At 42.6% G+C, this 20,739-nt stretch overlaps 1 protein-coding gene across 1 annotated transcript in view; it reads left to right on the forward strand.

Moving 5' to 3' along the window:
- The first annotated feature begins 517 nt into the window (after window positions 1–517).
- Window positions 518–20,739, forward strand: part of shisal1a (shisa like 1a) — a 43,506-nt gene continuing 23,284 nt past the window's right edge. Inside the window, exon 1 of the mRNA XM_014169841.3 lies at window positions 518–877. The gene's annotated coding sequence lies outside the window, so the exon portion shown is untranslated. The remainder of the gene's footprint in view (window positions 878–20,739) is intronic.

Here is a 20,739-nt window from a genome sequence, read left to right on the forward strand (position 1 = left end):
GGCTTTGTTACTGGCAATATCTTTCTGATACAAAGAAAAGGCAGTAAAAAGAAGACGGCATGCTAAAGTTGCCGTTTTTTTGTCTTGGTATGAATGGGATAAGAGACAGAGACAGCGGTGACAGCAGCTGACCCTGTGGCTTCTGTTTCAGACAACATGTGAGAAATGCCATAGCTCGCAAAATGAAACACACACACAAAAACAAGGAAACACACACACACGCAACGCAAGACAGAAGCCCTGTTTATACCTGGTGCTAACATGCGTGCCGTGTCTGGAAAATGTCCACATTCGATTTCAATCACATTTTCAGACACGTGTAGACGATTAAAATACGCATTGTGAACTGATTGTGATCCCAATTTCACAAGTGTAAACAGACTAGATCAAGAAAAGATCAGGACGAAGGACGCATGTAAATGTCAGGTATAAACGGGGCTAAAGAGTCACCCTAGTGTGAACACTGCTTGCTACCCTCCTCTCTCTCTTACTCGCTCGCCGCTCGCTCTCTCACTCACTCACTCACTCACTCACGCAGTATCGCTTCATCTCTCTAGCTCTCTCCCTCTCTCCCTCTCTCTCTCTCTCTCTCTCTCTCTCTCTCTCTCTCTCTCTCTCTCTCTCTCTCTCTCTCTCTCACACACTATCGCTGAGCTCTAACCAGTTGGATACAGTGCAGAGGACTTGAGGAGAGTGCTCTTTTCTTCTTCTTTGGCATTTCCTTCCTGCCTCTCTCCCTCACGCGCTGTTGATTTAGATCAGGTCCTTAGGGTGAGGATGTATTTGTGTCAAGCTGCAACAAAGGAAGAGTAAACAAAGAGTAAACATTGACTGAACGGAGGAACGGGAAAGACCCTCCTTTACAGGCTCAAAAAAGGTGAGTTGAAAAAGCTGGTCTTATAACTAGTAGTTCTCTCTTTCTCTCTTTCTGCTCTGTGTGGACCTCTTTTTTTCACTTTAAAAGTGTGTATTTATATCCTTACATTGTCCTTTCCATAGTCATGCAGGAAGACACACATGAGCTTGTATGGTTTTGTGTGATAGTTTATTATAATATTAATCATTTATTCAGATTTAATAGCACTATTCATTATATAAAGAAATCTCAAAGAACTGTAAAGTAAACAACAACAAAAAGCAAGCAATTTAAAAACAACATCATCATGTTGAGTAGATCTACAGTCAAGAGACTGAAGGATGAGAAAGTTCACACTTACTACGTCAAACGACACACTGTTTTCATCTTTGAGGGATGCCTGCCTCTTTTGTTGTGAGGACTGAGGAGAGAAGTTACATTCTAGGTTGGGTTGTAAACACGGTGTGCTCTCTTCTTTTCTGATATCCAGGTGGAGTGTTTTCTCTCTACCATGGTAGCTGTTTGAGCTCAGTGTAAGAAAGGCGAGGGCAGCGAGTTCTGTCTCTCAGCTCTCCCTTTACATGTGAGGCAATTAAGGCAGATTGGCAGTGGCTGTCGGTGGGTAACTTGGAATCAGGCGTGTGGAGAGGGAGAATCCCTTTGTACATCACATAAAGCCGTCTTCTCACTGACTAATGATTTAGAATTCACACTCTTGTGTGTAAAGAAATTAGTTTAAAAAAACCTATGGGCTTTGTTTCCCATTGGGCATACACTGGTTGAATAGACGTTGTTTCCACGTCATTTTAATGAAATTGCGTTGAGCCAACGTGGAATAGATGTTGAAATGATGTCTGTGCCCAGTGGGTTTTTGTTTGAGTAAACGTGGCCAGAGGCATCTTGTGTGTGCGTGTGTCTGTGTGTGCACGTGTGCATGTCTGTGATTGTGTCTGCGTACACTATGTGGGTGACACAGTGGCCTTTGGAGTATTTTGAGGTAATGTGTCCATTAGGGCTAATGCTAATGCACACAGTGCTGAGCCTTCACTTTTAATGACTGCAAACTGAGAATTGATTCAGGCATAGCACTGAGAACATGTAGCATATTCCCTCTTGTATTTTAGTTGATGGATGCATTTCAGCATGCCTACAGGGTGGCTTTACACAGTAGCTCGCCCGTGGGTCCTTCTCTGAGAACACTGTTCTCTGACGTAGGGAAAGTGATTTAGTGAATGGAAATGTTTAAATTAAATGCTCTGAGGGGTCTGTGTTATAAGTGATTATGAATTCACTCGTTTTAATTAAACAAGGGAGAGGATATATAGGAACACACATTCGGTTGGAACATGGGGCAGTTTTTCTCAGTGTAAACCAGTGGCGGTCGTTACCGTTTAAGATGAGGGAGAAAGATTCTTTTTTGTTATGAGCTTCGCCTTATTTCTATTACAGCATATTGGGTAACTGTCATTCATATTCCATTCACCCAGTTCAATGTAACATCGATAGGTTTATACTCCTGCATGTTACTCAAATTTTCCCTGTACCCATCATGAGGTTGCTACAACGTAGCCTATGAATTAAAGTTTACATCGCAGGTGCACAGGTCGAGAATTTTGAGTAATCAAGGTGACAGACAGTGACACATTCAATACCACCTTGCAAACTCTTGCCTGCATCTAGCTGATCTAAGGTGTAATAATTAGTCCAACAGTTGCAAATGAGAGTTTCCATTGGACAAATTCAGGTATGTTTATCCCCGTTTCGTTCCGTTTGCTTCCATTTAAGGACAGTCTTTCAACAGAATCTGCAGAATGAATACACCCCTGATCACACACAAACACAGTTCACTTTCATAGCAGCCACATACAAACAGCATGATCCCTTTGCTCCACTTTGCTCACTTTGCTCCTTGCAACTATCTGTGTACTCTCCTCCTCCCACCTTTTCCCTTCGCTTGTGGAACTTCAGTGCACAACACATCAGCTGTCTGTGACCAGGCGAAAAAACCTTTCCAAGCCAAACCATATCATGACTGCTAACCGCTACGCACAGCCTACATCGTTGTCACCTCATAGTCAACATAGCTACTGGTTCTAACACACTAGTAAACCCGCTACAAACATGCAGTACAATGTACAGTCAGAATTAGCAGTTGCACCGGCGGGCCCTGGCGGCAATACATTTATTAAACCAAAAGCTTACCTTGACTTGGAAGAGTTCCAGTGTTGGATAGCAATAGCCAGCTAGCTAACATAACATCCCTCTCTGTTTGAGCCAGGTGTTTGAGTAGGCTAAACTAGCTAACTGTATTCAGCTAGCTAAGTGAATTTGAAAGTTAAAAAAAGACAACCAAATGTAGCTAGCTCTCTCTCTCTTGCTTCTCCTTAATTTTGGAAGAAATATATTTGTTCAAAACTGTTTAACTATTGTCTTTCTCTCTCTTTGAGTCAACTACTCACCACATTTAATGCACTGCAGTGCTAGCCAGCTGTAGCTTATGCTTTCAGTAATAGATTCATTCTCTGATCCTTTGATTGGGTGTACGAATAAAATGGGTCGGTGTGGGGGTCAGTGTGGGACATCTTTGACTGAGATGGTTTTAAAGCCAACCTGACACATAGAGTAGCCTAAATCAGGGGATGGAAGAGAAGAAGAGATGCTGTGGCCAGTTGCTTAGCAGAATCTTTAATTTTGCACAAAAATAATTATGAGTGTGTTCTAATTCTGGGTCAATGACGATGATTAAACTGATGTAAAACAAAATGCAGAATAGGTGGCAGTAGACAGTGCCAGAAGCAGATCCAGCAGATGTACTTCTCAGGCTGAAACATGAAAGAACTGGAGGAAGTAGGTCTGATAAAGGCTAAAAAAAGCTTGGAGTGTCATGACTCTGTTAGTGTCTCACAGGCTGTCACACGTCTAACACTGTCTGTCTGGGCAGCTGTTGAGCCCTACAAAGGGAGGTGTCAATTAAAAGCACTAAACATAGCCTCAATCCAATAGGGCTATATCAACAAATGTTTTTCATTTGACATTTTTGTCATTTAGCAGACGCTCTTGTACAGAGCAACTTACAGTTAGTACATTCATCTTAAGATAGCTAGGTGAGACAACCACTTATCCCCTATCAGCAAAGAAAAGTGAAAGGTTTATTTCATGGCTTTTTATGGTGGGGGGGATAAAAATGAGATGTCTTATTTAAGATAACACAGACAAGTTATCAGCATGCCAAGTCTACAAACGAACCATTTAGATGGTTAGCTAAGAAAAAAACTGTCAATTACTTTTAATAAACATCTGTAGTTGAAATTCGCAGAATACCATATAGAATATCAGTCTTATCAAGTTATCTCTGCATCAAGTTCATACGGAGTTCCCCATTTCTGGGCTGGGTCTATGAGTCTCTCTCTCTGTCTCTCTCTGTGTGACTGACGGAGCCAGGCAGGCGGCCTCAGTTCATATACAGCAGTCGGTTCCTTGACGTTGCCTTTGATGCTCCCCCGTATCCAATTCCACTCAACAGATGATCATCTCTAGCAGGAACCTAGCAGGAATATATGTATAATAGACTCTCATCTCATCTGATCCACTCATCAGCTGTATTGTGTATCCTCTGTGTCTGTGGGCCCGCTGGGCCTGGTATTTAAAACCATTAGACGCCAGACGCAGTAAGCCAGCAGTCTCCCCTGTTACACTGTCAAGTGTAATATCTGATACTAGGAATAGAGAACTCTATGCATTCAGACCCCGTTTACTGCTGTGTATTACCGTGTCTGCTCAATGGATAAAACAATGCACATTAAAAGCTTGTCGTTGTTGTTTACTCCATATAAAACCACATTCCATTAATCCATTAAATGCATTCATTAAACTGAAATGTCAATTGTGTTGATTTGTTTGTAGTCACCCTTCACTACAATGTCATTCCATCAGTATACACATTAACATTATTTGTGGGTGGTTGCTTTGTCACCCAACACGAGGGTAGAGCTCTCTCTCTCTCTCTCTCTCTCTCTCATTGTGTATCTAAGCCTTACTGAAATGAGAAGCAGGAATAATAAAATAAAGAACATGATGTTGAAATTCAGAGACATTTTCACCCACTGGCAGTTTTGAATACTAATATGCTGTGTGCTTCTGTGTTAATGCTCTGTGTACAGAAGTGCATCTTTGGGTCAACAGAACATGCATCACATTTTTAAATCCTACACTACCTGGCTATGGAAGTATTGACCTATTGATAAACAAGATTTAGAATTACAATAATGGCTGCACTTTGCTAAATGGCGCATATAAACTGTGCTAATATTGGTACTATTGAAGCCTTCTCTGCATTATAACACAATCAGACCGAGAAAGCAATTAATCTGTGACGCCATGGAATCAGCATGCCACTCATCATGCTCCTCTCCTACCATTGGCAAAATGTCTTGATCCATACTACAAACAATTTTATGGATCCACAGGAACAGGAACTCAATGTTCTGAAAAGCCCGATGTCTGAATCATACTGTAATGAATGGCTCAGCTCCCCGTCGTCAATACTCATTACTTGCTCTACCTGCCTGTGACCAATTGCTGGACTAGTGGATCTGACCTTTGACAGACCAGTGTCACAGTGCACCCTATACATGTATTAGAAAACAGATAATGACAGACCAGTAAGGAGGGGAGAGTGGGGAGGCAGGGGTGTGACTGTCCATATAATAGACTTAAGGTTCACTGACCTATGCTCAGCCAGTAGGTGTATACAGAGGGGAATGCCACCAGATCGAATTAAAAGTGAATGAGGGAGGAATGTCAATGTCTTACACCTGCTGTTCGTGATTACAGGTGAATGTGTTAGCATTACGGCATGAAGTCCCCCTAGCTGCCTCTTTGTCTCAACTTGACCAAGCGTCAGGACAGGATGAACTTTTCACCCCAGATAAAAGGATAATGTCAAAGCTGTGACCCTGATGCCTCTCTAGCGTCTGTCCACATGCAGTGTGGCAGCCAGGTGACCGAAGGGAATATGTGACCTCACCTCACGTCCATTATGAAAGGTGCCAGCTCATTCCCAAGAATATCATTATATATATTGGAGAAAATGGACTGACCTCTAAGTCAACATCACTCAGAACACGAGTAGTAATATCCAAGGTTTGGGTTTAAACAAACCATGAGAGAGTGGATGCAAATATCACCCATAACTCACTGTCCTTGCTCAGAGGGACAACATTTCTCTCATTGTTTGTTCATTGATGTTCAGTGGGTAACATCATCTTTTTACCCAAGCTGTTCATATCTGCAGTTTAGATTCCAATGCATGAGGCATATTCAGGACTTCCTGCTATTCCCTCTAAGTGTCCGTTGACTGGCGGCAGAGTGACACACCGGAGCAGTGGGACTGGAACTATAGATTAGTATATAGTTCTCAGGGTTAGAAGTGGAGCAAGGTGTACTTTCCTTCTTTGACAATGTTCACATCTCTCTAGCTTCACACCAGACCTGGTGTGAACGTACACTGACAGACAGGATGGCACAGGGACAGAGGGAACCACAGATGAAAAAGGTACCTCCATAAGAGAGTCGATTTTTGTCTCTTTCTGATCCAGATCCACTGATGTAGCTGGCAGCTGCTTTTCATAATCAAATGATATTCATGGCAAAATGCATAAAATGACACTGAGATGTCTGTGCATTAAACAGAACATGTGATATTTCTGCTGTAGTAATGTCTGTAGTAATGACTGTAGTTGTGTGTATTGGCCTTGTTGTCTGGGATAATGATCGAGGGAATGTGATTCATTATAAGATCTGTTATTTATGACTCCTGATATCTGGAACAGACAGTATTATAATGAGCCATCTTCCCCACAGTTAATAATAGTAATATGAATAATAATATGAATCATTTTTGGTGGGTGCTTATATTTGTCCTATTTCGCACATTTACAAGTGTGAATTAATATGCATGTGTGAATTGGAAATGTGTTTATTGCATATCCCAACTCCCCCTGATACACCTTCGGAGCGTTATCATCCATAATTGTTGCAGAATCCAGTTAGTTTTACACTGAAGTAAAGAAGAACTTTAATTGTTCTTAAAGAAAGTTGAAGCTCATTTACTGCATTTCTATACAATTTAAAAACTCCAAAATACTGTCGGAGAACAGCAAAAAAAATAAAAAATTGCCACAAACACTTAGCATATTAGCTAAACAGTTAACCGCTACACAGTAAGTCACATTAACGCAGCACTGGGATCACAAACTATAATTGTATACGAACAGATGGATCTGTTAGCAGAAAAAATATTTATAATAACACTTTTTTTTTTTACAGTTTTAAAAGTACATCCTGCAATTCTACACATTTTGCCATGACTTATGCTATTTTAATATGATATCTGAGTGAGAGTAACTAACAACATCAGTGGGGGCCCCTTGGTGGTCAGGGCCCCTGAGCATGTGCCCTGCATGCCCAGGTCAGTAATTCAGCCATGATTACTAGAAGTTTAGATCGCTGTCTAGACTCATTTACCAATCAAAAATAGTTTTACTGACATGGGGCTAATTGAGTGACTGTCAGTGTGTGACATATGACAAGAGGAAAACTGCTGATGCACAACCAAGTTTCGAAATTGCACCTCATGTATTCTACTATTTCAATCAGCCATATTCACAAAATGTTAATGTAATGAGATTTCAGGTTTTACCTCACAACGATGAGATCTCACACCCATTTTGTATGAAATCCTGCAAAAAGTAATCACAATGGAATTCAGCTACTATCTAAGTGCCTTGTGCAGGGCTCTCCAACCATATTCATGGAGAGCTACCATCCTGTAGCTTTTCACTCCAACCCCAGTTGTAACTAACCTGATTCAGCTTATCAACTAGTTAAATATTCAAATCAGGTACGCTAGATTACGGTTGGAGCAAAAACCTAGAGGACAGTAGCTCTCCAGGAACAGGGTTGGAGAGCCAAGTGTATATTTCAAATAATATTTTGAGAAGGGACAGAATTTTAGTTATAATGAGATAGATTTTATTTTTTAGAGAGCATGCCAGAATGGAATGGGTCAGTGTGCTTCATCACTGTAGTATGATGAAATACAGTATCTATAATGCTCTGTAAGTATATCCGGTTTATCTTACTAAATACGTTCATAAAGCTAACACTATGTTGTCCCATCTTCTTATTAATATATGGTGTCAGAAGTTTTTAAAAAATCACAATACGTTCATTTTCTATGAAGTTCCATCAGCTCACCTTGACTGAGAAGGTGAACTACAGTGTCACAGGCGTCGTAGTGAACAGACCAAGGCACGTTGTGAGTGCTCATCTTTTATTTTAGAATGAAAAAGCACTTCACAAAGAAAAAACAAACGACAGCCAAACAGTTCTGTCAGGTATCCTAACATACTAAACAGAAAGCAAAGACCCACAAAACCCAAAGGAAAACAGGCTGCCTAAGTATGGCTTCCAATCAGAGACAACAAAAGACACCTGTCTCTGATTGGAAACCATACTCGGCCACACATGGAAAATGAAACATAGAAATAGAAAACTAGAACAAATTCCCCTAGAAACAAACCAACCCCAAAACACACAAAACAACCCCCCTGCCACGCCCTGACCATACTACTATGGCAAAATGACCCTTTTCACTGGTCAGGATGTGACATACAGTGCCTTCAGAAAGTTATCACATCCCTTGACTTTTTCCACATTTTGTTGTCTTACAGCCTGATTTTGAAATTGATTAAATTTATATTTTTGGTCATTTGCCTATGCACAGTACCCCATGTCAAAGTGGAATTATGTTTTTCAATGTATTTATTTTTTCAAATTAATAAAAAATGGAAAGCTGAAATGTCTTCAGTCAATAAGTATTCAACCCCTTTGTTATGGCAAGCCTAACTAGGTTCAGGAGACAACATTTGTTTAACAAGTCACATAAGTTGCATGGAATCACTGTCTGCAATAATAGAGTTTAACATGATTTTTGAATGACTACCTCATCTCTGTACCCCACACATACAATTATCTGTAAGGTTCCTCAGCTGAGCAGTGAATTTCAAACACAGATTCAACCACAAAGACCAGGGAGGTCTTCCAATGCCTCACAAAGAAGGGCACCTATTGGAAGATGGGTAAAAAACAAACATTGAATATCCCTTTGAGTATGGTGAAGTTATTAATTACACTTGGATGGTGTAATCAGTCACTACAAAGAAACAGGCGTCCTTTCTAACTCAGTTGCCAGAGAGGAAGGAAACTGCCCAGGGATTTCACCATGAGGCCAATGGTGACTAAAACAGTTACAGAATTTAATGGCTGTGATTGGAAAAAACTGGAGATGGATCAACAACATTGTAGTCACTGCACAACACTAACCTAAATGACAGAGTGAAAAGAAGGAAGCCTGTACAGAATAAAAAATATTCCAAAACATCCATCTTGTTTGCAACAATACTGCAAAAAATGTGGCAAAGCAATAAACTTTTTGTCCTGAACACAAAGTGTTATGTTTGGGGCAAATCCAGTACAACACATTACTGAGTACCACTCTCCATATTTTCAAGCATAGTGTTAGCTGCATCATGCTATGGGTATGCTTGTAATCGTTAAGGACTGGGGCGTTTTTCAGGATAAAAAATAAACAGAATGGAGCTAAGAACAGGAAAAATCCTAGAGCAAAACCTGGTTCAGCCTGCTTTCCACCAGACACTGGGAGATGAGATCACCTTTCAGCAGGACAATAACCTAAAACAGAAGGCCAAACCTACAGTACACTGGAGTTGCTTACCGAGAAGACAGTGAATGTTCCTGGGTGGCTGAGTTACAGTTTTGACTTATATCTGCTTGAAAATCTATGGCAAGACTTGAAAATGGTTGTCTAGCAATTATCAACAACCAATTTGACAGAGCTTGAAAAATTTTGAAAAGAATAATGGGAAAATATTGTACAATCCAGGTAAGCAAAGCTCTTAGAGACTTACCCATAAGACTCACAGCTGTAATCGCTGCCAAAGGGTATTCTAACATGTGTTAACTCAGGGGTGTGTAAGTGAGATATTTCTGTATTTCACTTGCAATAAATTTGGAAACATTTAAAAAAACATGTTTTAACTTTGTTATTGTGGGGTATTGTGTTAGATGGGTGAGAAAATATATTCAAAATATATTCAATCCATTTTGAATTCAGTCTGTAACACAACAAAATGTTGAATAAGTCAAAGGGTATGAATACTTTCTGAAGGCACTGTGGCTGTGTCTCTGGTCATTAACCCTCCTGCTGTGTTCCGGTCGAATTGGACCGATTTATAAGTTCTTTCTCTGAAAAAGGTAGTTAATGTAATCTGATTGTTCCATGACTTTGTCCACACAGGGCATCTGAACACAAAATACATTTAGATGATGTTCATTACATTTTGGGGGCTTTATTTAACTTTTGTACACCTGTGGTGTTCCCGGTCAAAAATTACCGGTCATTAGAAATTAATGGGTAAGTCTACAATTAGTGTATAAAATTGAGTTTAGGCACATGCCCATTCATCAGATGGACACACTCCCTCTCCCAGACCCCACATGCATGTGTGTTTGAGCACACAGACACACACACACCTCACTCCCCTTCTTGGCTTCCATGGCAACCCCCACGGGAACCTTTCCCCAATATAATTTTTTCCCCCATGGGAACCACACCTGTTGACATTCTCACAAACAATTGCAACATTGTTTCAATAATATAGAGAACTTTTCTCGCAGTTCTGGTATATAAAGCTTTTTTGAGGCCTTGCTCACTATTCATTCTGTGGCAGCACAATAACCAAACGATATACTGTATGTGAGGCTCTTGATCATATCTTTGATCATGACACTGGTGAGGAGGAGAGTCATTGTTAAACTTTGACACAAAGTAGTCTGTTATAAATAGCACAATATGTTTCATCTGAGTATTTGTTATAGTCAAAATAATCCATACATTATGCATACTTATCCATACTTTTTTTTACTCAAAAACGAGTTGTATGAGCTCAGGTCAATGGCCATGAAATAGCAAATACAAGTTCAAAACGTGTAATGTTCACAAGAACTTAAGTTGATAAAAAGATCTAACACAACATTAGGTGATAAGATATGTATTATTATTGGATTTATAATCAGCTATAATGGGGCGGTCATTTTGGACCAGGAACACAGAATTAATTAACATGAAACGTACGCAACAGGGTTAAGAGGACAGACAGGCTGTCATGTCCTGACCAGTAAAGGGGTTATTTGTTATATTAGTTTGGTCAGGACGTGGCAGGGGGTATTTGTTTAGAGTGTTTTGGGGTTTGTTAGTATATGCGTTTATGTAGAGGGGTGTTTGGTTAGAGTATTCCAGGGTTTTTGGGTTATGTTCTATATTTCGTCTTTCTATGCTCTGTCTATGTTGTGTATTTCTTTGTTGGCCTGGTATGGCTCTCAATCAGGAACAGCTGTACATCGTTGTTGCTGATTGAGAGTGATACTTAGGTAGCCTGTTTTCACCTGTCCCTTTGTGGGAAGTTGTTGTTGCATAGCTGTGTGTTTAGCCTGCAATCCTGTTCGTTCGATTGTTTTCTTGTTTTGTTTGTTCAGTGTTAAATAAAGTCACCATGAGCACTCAACCCGCTGCGCCTTGGTCCACTACGTACGACGACCGTTACACAGGCTCAGTAACGAGGTGGGATTCCTCAGTAAAGGCCCAGCCACCCAACACTTCACATGACAATCTCTGGAAACAAGCTCTAGCTGGAAGAGCTCTCCTCAACTCTCCACTTTTTGGTGTTTAACAGTCCATATAAACCACCTGCCAAAACACCATTGGTGTTTGAAACCCAGAGTAGAGTGATAGAAAGTGGATATTACATTCTCTCAGAGCAAGAGTGATTCCCAGTGTGTGAAGCATGTGTGTGACCTTTGCCCAGTGACCTCTGTAACCTGGTGGAGTCTCAGCTCTCTGGGTGTATATCTTCTGCGGTGTCTCTGTATCTTGGTTTAAGGAGGGTTATCTGCTGTGCCAAACCCAACACTCCTCTACATACACTTCTGATAACAGGATGTAGTACCCTTTTTGGGCTTGTTAGGGACTTGATACTCTTAAGCTTTCTGCCCATATAAGACATGTCTATGTCCTGGTAAGTTTGCTGTTATTTACAACTGTCATGCTAATCACATTAGCGCATGTTAGCTCAACCGTCCCGGGATAGGGACACCGATCCTGTAGATTAAGGGAGATTGATGTCAAGTCATTCATCTCAGTCAATATGTTTATTGTTAAATTCAGTTACAGTATTTATAGTTTGGGAAAGTAGTCTGACAACCACAACAGCAGGACTAAGGCTATGGGTACCCAGAAAAATGTCCTCCAGAGAGATGTCCTATCCCTGTATGTGATCTTTGATATGGGCAGACAAGACAGTATCTCCCAGACACAACCAGACTGTTTGTTTGGATTCTCTGACACTGTGCTTTGGGCTGAACTAATTTCTCTTGGACTGCCACCACATCATCCTCTGACCCTAGCCTCTAAATATACTCCTACCCCAATAACCTCATGGACAAAATAGCCAGATAGGAATTTCAAATATGGAATGCAACATCATAGAGACATTAATGCAACATTAATGAAAATAAGAATCATCCATAACGACTGGATGATCTTAATCATTCCCTAGTGATTTATTACATCAACACTCTCAATGAACACATCAGTAGACAACAATGCTGTTATGAGAATGGCTTAGTGTGAGTACATCTAGTCTACAACACATTTTGGTGCTCAGTGAAATCTTTCATTTTAACGAGACATAATTCTAACAAGATACACACTTTTCATATCTGCCCTTGAGGATTCTGACGAGAGAAGAATGAGCAGTGTGTGGGATGGGGGAGGGGCAGCGTTTTCTCCCCACAGACATATCTCAACAGGCCTCCAGCTGAATTGAGTTTGATTACAGTGCTGCTTCCTCTGATTTTGTCAACTTAAAACTGTAATTCTTAATTGAAACAATAATGGAGCGGACACCCTGCCTGTGTTTTAGTGAATAGCTGAGGGATGGGCCTGGAGAAATGTAAGGTATCCATGATATCAAAATTATAGTTCACTTTGTTTACATATATTGTTTACATATATTTGGGGTTCTGATGTGGTGGGACAGTTAAACTAAGCTCATGAGGCATTTATAAGTTATATTCTTCAAGAGTCAATTAGTATATATAATTAATGTATAAGTCCAAAAAATGTATGTAGCAACTAAGGATTCTAGCTTTAATTAACAAAGTGTTACAAGCCAAAAACAAGTCTCCCATGCAGGCAGGCACATAATACAGCAGCCCATTAAAGTAGCATGGGCCACACTCATCACAAACACAACACGCTCCCTGGCATGGTAACCCTGCCATGTTGTTTTATTTTTTTTACATTTCCTGTTCACTACCACAGATGCTAATTACTCACTAGATAGAGCAATAACCACTCTTCCCCCCGTCTCTTTTGTGAGGTTTCCCAGGCAACCTCAAGCCGCAAGTCCACTTGCATTTGCACCCTACTACCTTATGTTTATTTTGAGGATTTTAATCTTTTTAGAAAAAGGACAGAACTACATGATCTTCAGAGGCGTCACTACGGGAACAGCAGGTATGATGTACACAAGGCACCTCGAATTTTGGGGGGGAATTTAGACTGAACAACAAAATACACTCAAGCTAAAGGAAGGATATACTTAATCAAATAATGCCCCCGCTACAAAGGAAAGAGTCTTATACGTTTCTACACACACACACGAATATATGCATGCACACACACACACAAAGACCAGAGCATGAAAGCACAGCACCGGACGGTCCCCGTTAAGATATTTGATCATGATCTGCTGTCGAGGCTTGTGTGTCAATTACAGTCATTAGATTCCAGCGTTACTACAGCTATCAAATGTTGGCTCATAACGGACCACAGCACAGTCTCTAGCTGAAACTCTAAAGTCATAAAACTGGAATAAAATCCAATTCATTCGGATATAAATTCATAAAGAGCATCAATCAGACCATCAATGAGACCAGGAATGGGACCTGATGCCTGGAGACGATAGCTGACCGGAATGCTCAATCTCCTGTGTGCGGACAGCTAATCTTATTTCCCCACAAACTCGGGGGACAGATTGGCACAGAAGTATTGTACATTAGGATAGATGGACAACCAAAAAGGCTATTTGTATGGCTATAAGAAATGAGGAGACATCAAGGCTAGCGCTCCATGCAGGTATTTCAAAGAGACAAATACAGATGAAAAGTCAGTGATGCCCTACATGCTGCAATTCCTAGGCTGACAATATGGTAAATGGGTCAAAGGGGTTGAAGCCATTGCCTTGAATGTAACAGCTGAACAGCCAATCAACAATAAATCAAATAGAAATCTATATCCAGAAGGGAATATTCTGTCTAGCCCCGCAAAAGATGCAAACTCATTAGATGAACAATACTCAAGAGCAAACAAAACAGCATTTTTAGGAAGCAAAATGTGTTACTGGCTGGAAGCAAATGTTGGATTAAAAACAAGACAGCGTAAGAATGCAATAAGAGTGTGTCTTTCTCTCTATCTCGTCGGAATTTGCAAACAGACCGAAACCTTCAGTAGTTTCTTATCAACCGACTGACAGATCTGGTTCTCCTGTCTGGTAGTAATGCAGACTTCATAGTGCATGTGTGACATGGTGAGGTTGGACCCAGGTGCAGAGAAGAGATCAGATGAGGAATCAGCGGTTAAGGATAAACATAATACTTCACTGAGAAATGGTAACAGAAGGATCACAGTAACACTGGGAAAAACAAACACTAAGTCTCGAAAACTCACTCAGGAGACAAACGCACCCGGCACATAAATCAAGCTACAGCAAAGGACTACAGAAAACACACGTCTTTTAACAGGGAAATCATAATGAGTAAATAGGACACACCTGAGTGTTGTTAATGTCTCAAGGGCAGTCTCTGCCGCCCTCTGATGACAGGTGGAAGCATGACAGTATCCTCCCTTCTAGGAGTGGATCCAGCCGCGGAGCAAGGGCGACCACCACATAGTTGGTTGAAGTCCCGAACGAGTCCCGGATCCAGGATGTCCCGGGCAGGTACCCACGCCCGCTCCTCGGGGCTGTAGCCCTCTCAGGCCACCAGTTACGAGCTTCCATGAGTCCACCTTTAATGAACTGGGGCCCACAATCCGAGACAATGTCCTGGGGAAGTCTGTGTAGTCAAAAGACAAGGGTAATCATGAGATCAGCGGTCTCCTTCACTGAGGGCAACTTGGGTAAGGCAATGAAATGGGCTGCCTTGGAGAATCGATCAATGACCACTAGGATAGTGGTAAGACCTTGGGATGGAGGTAACCCTGTGATAAAGTCTACGGACAGGTGGGATCAGGACTGGCTGGGGATGGGCAGAGGTTGGAGCTGTCATGACTTGCTTTGGGCACAGGTGGAACAGGCCGCAACAAAGGATCTCACATCCTCAATCATGTTGGGCCACCAGAATCTTCGCCTCAGGAACTCCAGTGTCTGATTAACCCCTGGATGCCCAGTTAATTTAGAGGAGTGTTTCCATTGTAGCACTCGAGAATGGGCTGATTGCAGATCATAAAGTCTGTTAGTGGGACCCCACCAGCGTCAGGTTCTTGGGTCTGGGCTTGTCATAACACAGGAGCCACAATGCGGGAGCTGGGGATGACGGGCTCGGAGTCCCCTCTCCTCATTAGAGACATCGTGTTGGCAGGACAGGGCATCTGCTTTCTGATTCTTGGATCCTGGGAGATAGGCTAGAGTGAAGTTGAACCTGTTAAAAAACAGAGCCCACCTAGCCTCGCAAGCGTTCAACCTCCTGGCTTCTTGAATGGAGACCAAGTTCTTATGGTCTGTCCAGATCATGAAAGGATGAGGTGCTCCCTCTAACCAGTGTCTCCACCCCTCAAGACCCCACTTGACTGCCAAGAGCTCCTGGTTGCCTACATCATAGTTGTGTTCCGCTGGCGAGAACCTCTTGGAAAGAAAGGCACATGGGTGCATTCTCTTGTCCCCGTCGATCCGCTGTGAAAGGACCGCCTCTGCTCCGGTGTCCGAGGCGTACACCTCTACTACAAAGGGATGAGTAGCATCAGGATCGATACCTTGTTGAGGTAAACAAAAACTAACCGATTCAACATATCCCTAAGAGTGTCATTGACCAATGCTTGGAAGACTGCCGGTGAATTTGATAATCCGAATGGCATGACTAAATACTCGTAGTGGCCACTAGGTGCATTAAAGGCAGTTTTCCATTCATCTCCCTCCCTGATTTTCACTAGATTGTAAACTTTGTGGAGGTCCAGTTTGGTAAAGAATTGGGCCCCCTGGGCCAGCTCCAAGGTGGGCACATCAGGGGTAGGGGGTAACGGTTCTTAATCATGATCCTGTTCTGCCCTCCTCCATAGCCTATGCAGGGACCCAGACCTCCATCCTTCTTTCCCACCAAGAAGAAACCTGCACCAGCTGGGGATGTTGAGGAGCAAACGAAACCTGCCACCAGCGACTCCCGGATGTAACTGTCAATTACTGCAGCTTCAGGAATTGAGGGGGAGTAAAGACAGCCCTGGGGAGGGTTGGAGCCGGGTAGGAGTTCTATGGTGCAGTCATATGGATGATGAGGAGAGAGGGTGGCGGTTTGCCTCTTACCGAAGACCTCCCAGAGGTCGAAGTATTCGGGAGGGAGAGCGGAGAAGTCCTGGTCTTCAATGTATGCAGGGGGACACAGCGAGGTTCTAGGTGGGGCTCTTAGACATTTAGTCTGGCAGTTTTTACCCCAGTCTAGTAGGTGTCCCGTGGACTAGGAAAGTAGTGGGTTATGTAGCGCAAGCCAGGGGTACCCTAGGATAAGGGGGTTCTCGGGAGCCATGATCAAAAGAGAACTAAGAGTGATTCACCCCTACCTTCAGTAGAATGGGCTTGGTCTGATATTCCACCTGGCCGGAGCCTATCGGGAATCCATCGAGGGCTTGAATCTGCAGAGTGATGGGACATTTCACGCAGGGGATTTGAAATTCTCTGGCGAAGTCTTGATCAATGAAATTATCTGCGGCCTCGGACTCCACAAAAGCTTGAATCTGGTGCTGACGGTTGTCCCAGTGGAGGGTTGCGGGTAGTGACAGACAGTGACTGGGTAGCCAGGGGTAACTGCACAGCTCGCCAGGGTCTCCCCTTGTCCTGGCAAGCCCTGGCGTTTCCCGTTAGTTCTGGACATGTAGCATGGAGATGGCCGAGACCGCCGCAGTAGAGTCAGCAGCTTGCGCCTGTCACGCTCCTGTGGGCTCAGACATGTGCGTCCCAGCTGCATGGGCTCCTCAATGCTGGGTTCGGGGGGCTTGGGGTGCTCCGGAAACCAGGATAGTGTCAAAAAAGCGCTGTCTCACACGTTCTCAAAGGTGGTTGTTGATCCTGATTCCCAGCGTTATCAGGGACTCGAGGTCCTCTCCCAGTTCCCGAGAGGCCAGTTCATCCTTGATGGAGTTAGACAACCCCTGGTGGAAAGCGGTGACCAGTGCCTGGCGGCAAGGGTGCGGAACTCAATGGCGAAGTCATACACTGGTCTGGCCCTTTGGCGGATGTTGAACAGTCGGCTGGCCGCTTCTCGTCCTCCGACTGGGTGGTCGAAGCTCTGCAGTGAAAGCTAATATGGAGCTGCAGGATGGTGGCTGCTGTTCCCACACCGCCGTTGCCCATGCCAGGGCCTTGCCTGAGAGTAGAGCGATTATGTAGGCATTCATGGCCCGATTGGTGTGGAACGAGGATGACTGTAGCTCGAACACCAGAGAGCACTGGGTAAGGACCCCCTTGCATTCTCCCGGGTGGCCATCATACTGCTCGGGGGCTGGGATCTTGGGTTCCCGGTGCAGGTTCCCTGGCGGAACTACGGTGACGCCTGTAGCACTGGGTGATGAGACTTGGGCATTGGCTCCTCCTGGGTTGGGTTGGACTGTGGTTGGAGGGAGTTGGTAAGCGCCCGGAGGGTTTCTGATATCTGGAGGAATTGTTCTTGCTGCCGCCCCAGTAGTGCTTCTTGGTGGTTTACAACATTCTTGATCTGGGTGATCTCTGCTGGTTCTGTGTTGTGGGCTGAAGCTTGCTGTGACATGGTGAGGTTGGACCCAGGTGCAGAGAAGAGACCAGGCAAGGAATCAGTGATTAACCTGTCTGGGAACCTGGGACGCTTGCGTCCCACCCTAGTCAACAGCCAGTGGAATCGCGTCGCACGAAATACAAATACCTCATAAATGCTATAACTTCAATTTCTCAAACATATGACTATTTTACACCATTTTACAGATACACCTCTCCTGAATCGAACCACGTTGTCCGATTTCAAAAAGGCTTTACAGCAAAAGCAAAACATTAGATTATGTTAGGAGAGTACCCAGCCCAAAATAATCACACTGCCATTTTCAAAGCAACTAGCATGCATCACAAATACCCAAAACACAGCTAAATGCAGCACTAACCTTTAACAATCTTCATCAGATGACACTCCTGGGACATCATGTTACACAATACATGCATTTTTTGTTCGATAAAGTTCATATTTATATAAAAAAACTGCATTTTACATCGGCGCGTGACGTTCAGAAAATATTTTCCCTCAAATGCTTCCGGTGAATCAGCGCTACAATTTACAAAATTACTATTCGAAAACATTGTTAAAATGTAATATTGTCATTCAAAGAATTATAGATTAACATCTCGTGAATGCAACCGCATTGCCAGATTTAAAAATAACTTTACTGGGAAATCACACTTTGCAATAAACGAGGTGCTATGCTCAGAAAAATAGGCTAGGCGATACAGGTTAGCGCCATCTTGGAACCATCTAAAATGAAATATACTATTGTAAATATTCCCTTACCTTTGATTATCTTCATCAGAAGGCACTTCCAGGGATCCCAGGTCCACAACAAATGTAGTTTTGTTCGAAAATGTTAATAATTTATGTCCCAATAGCTCCTTCTTGTTAGCGCGTTCCGAAGGCTACTCATAATGTACTGAAGCGCGTGGGACTTGTCGTCACGAATGTGCAAAAAATATATATTTACTTTCATTCAAACATGTCAAACGTTGTAGAACATAAATCTTTAGGGCCTTTTTCAATCAGAGCTTCAATAATATTCAAGGCGGACGATTGCATTGTCTTACTAAACGTTTCGGAACGAAAGGGTACCCATGGGCTCCTGCATCATAGTAGTAATGGCCCTCCCCCTATAACCAACTTTCCAGGCCTCTCGTTCGGTCAGTTTTTACCGGAGAAGACTCAAACCACTTTGTGTTTCATAGGCAAAGTGTTGAAGGTGATTCCACAAATCAGATTTCCACTTCCTGCATGGAATCTTCTCAGGTTTTGGCCTGCCATATGAGTTCTGTTATACTCACAGACACCATTCAAACAGTTATAGAAACTTTAGAGTGTTTTCTATCCAAATCTACTATATGCATATTCTAGTTACTGGGCAGGAGTAGTAACCAGATTAAATTGGGTACGTTTTTTATCCGGTCGTGCAAATACTGCCCCCTAGCCCCAACAGGTTGGATAAACATAATACTTTACTGAGAAATGGTAATGGAAGGATCACTGGGAAAACAACAAACACTAAGTCTTGAATAAACTCACTCAAGAGACAAACGAACCCGGCACATAATACAAGCTAATACAAAGGACAACAGAAAGCACACCTCTAAATAGGACACAGCTGAGTGTCGTTAATGTCTCTAGAATGGTCTCTGTCGCCCTCTGGTGACAGGTGGAACCATGACAGCATGCAGGAGTAATTGGTAACATTTCCTGCTCCTGTTTGATTCTCTGTCCAGCCCAGAAAAAAATGCAATTTGTGCATAATACTGTAATAGATTGAATATGGTGTGCTGCCTTAATTTGTGCTTCACCTTAGAAAATTATGCTTACATTGCATAATATTTGTTAAGTTTTTGTTGTTGTTTTTAGAAAGAATGGCTAGAATATTCTGTCACTTTGTGTTACATCTTAGGACAGTCTTTAACATGCTGCAAACAGCCTGCTGCCCATTCATCTGTGTAACATGTCTGTTCACATGTGCAGTACATGTGTTCAACTCCGGAGATTATATTCTGTGTGTGTGTTGGGAATAGGGGTTCTGCTTCACTTACAGTGGGGGAAAAAAGTATTTGATCCCCTGCTGATTTTGTACGTTTGCCCACTTACAAAGAAATTATCAGTCTATAATTGTAATGGTAGGTTTATTTGAACAGTGAGAGACAGAATAACAACAAAAATCCAGAAAAACGCAACAAAAAACGCAACAAAAATGTTATAAAATGATTTGCATTTTAATGAGGGAAATAAGTATTTGACCCCTCTGCAAAACATGACTTAGTACTTGGTGGCAAAACCCTTGTTGGCAATCACAGAGGTCAGATGTTTCTTGCAGTTGGCCACCAGGTTTGCACACATCTCAGGAGGGATTTTGTCCCACTCCTCTTTGCAGATATTCTCCAAGTCATTAAGGTTTCGAGGCTGACGTTTGGCAACTCGAACCTTCAGCTCTCTCCACAGATTTTCTATGGGATTAAGGTCTGGAGACTGGCTAGGCCACTCCAGGACCTTAATGTGCTTCTTCTTGAGCCACTCCTTTGTTGCCTTGGCCGTGCGTTTTGGGTCATTGTGATACTGGAATACCCATCCACGACCCATTTTCAATGCCCTGGCTGAGGGAAGCAGGTTCTCACCCAAGATTTGACGGTACATGGCCCCGTCCATCATCCCTTTGATGCAGTGTCCTGTCCCCTTAGCAGAAAAACACCCCCAAAGCATAATGTTTCCAC

The sequence above is a fragment of the Salmo salar genome, chromosome 23 (genome assembly GCF_965601325.2).
Source record: "Salmo salar chromosome 23, fSalSal1, whole genome shotgun sequence".
Lineage (NCBI taxonomy): Eukaryota > Metazoa > Chordata > Actinopteri > Salmoniformes > Salmonidae > Salmo > Salmo salar.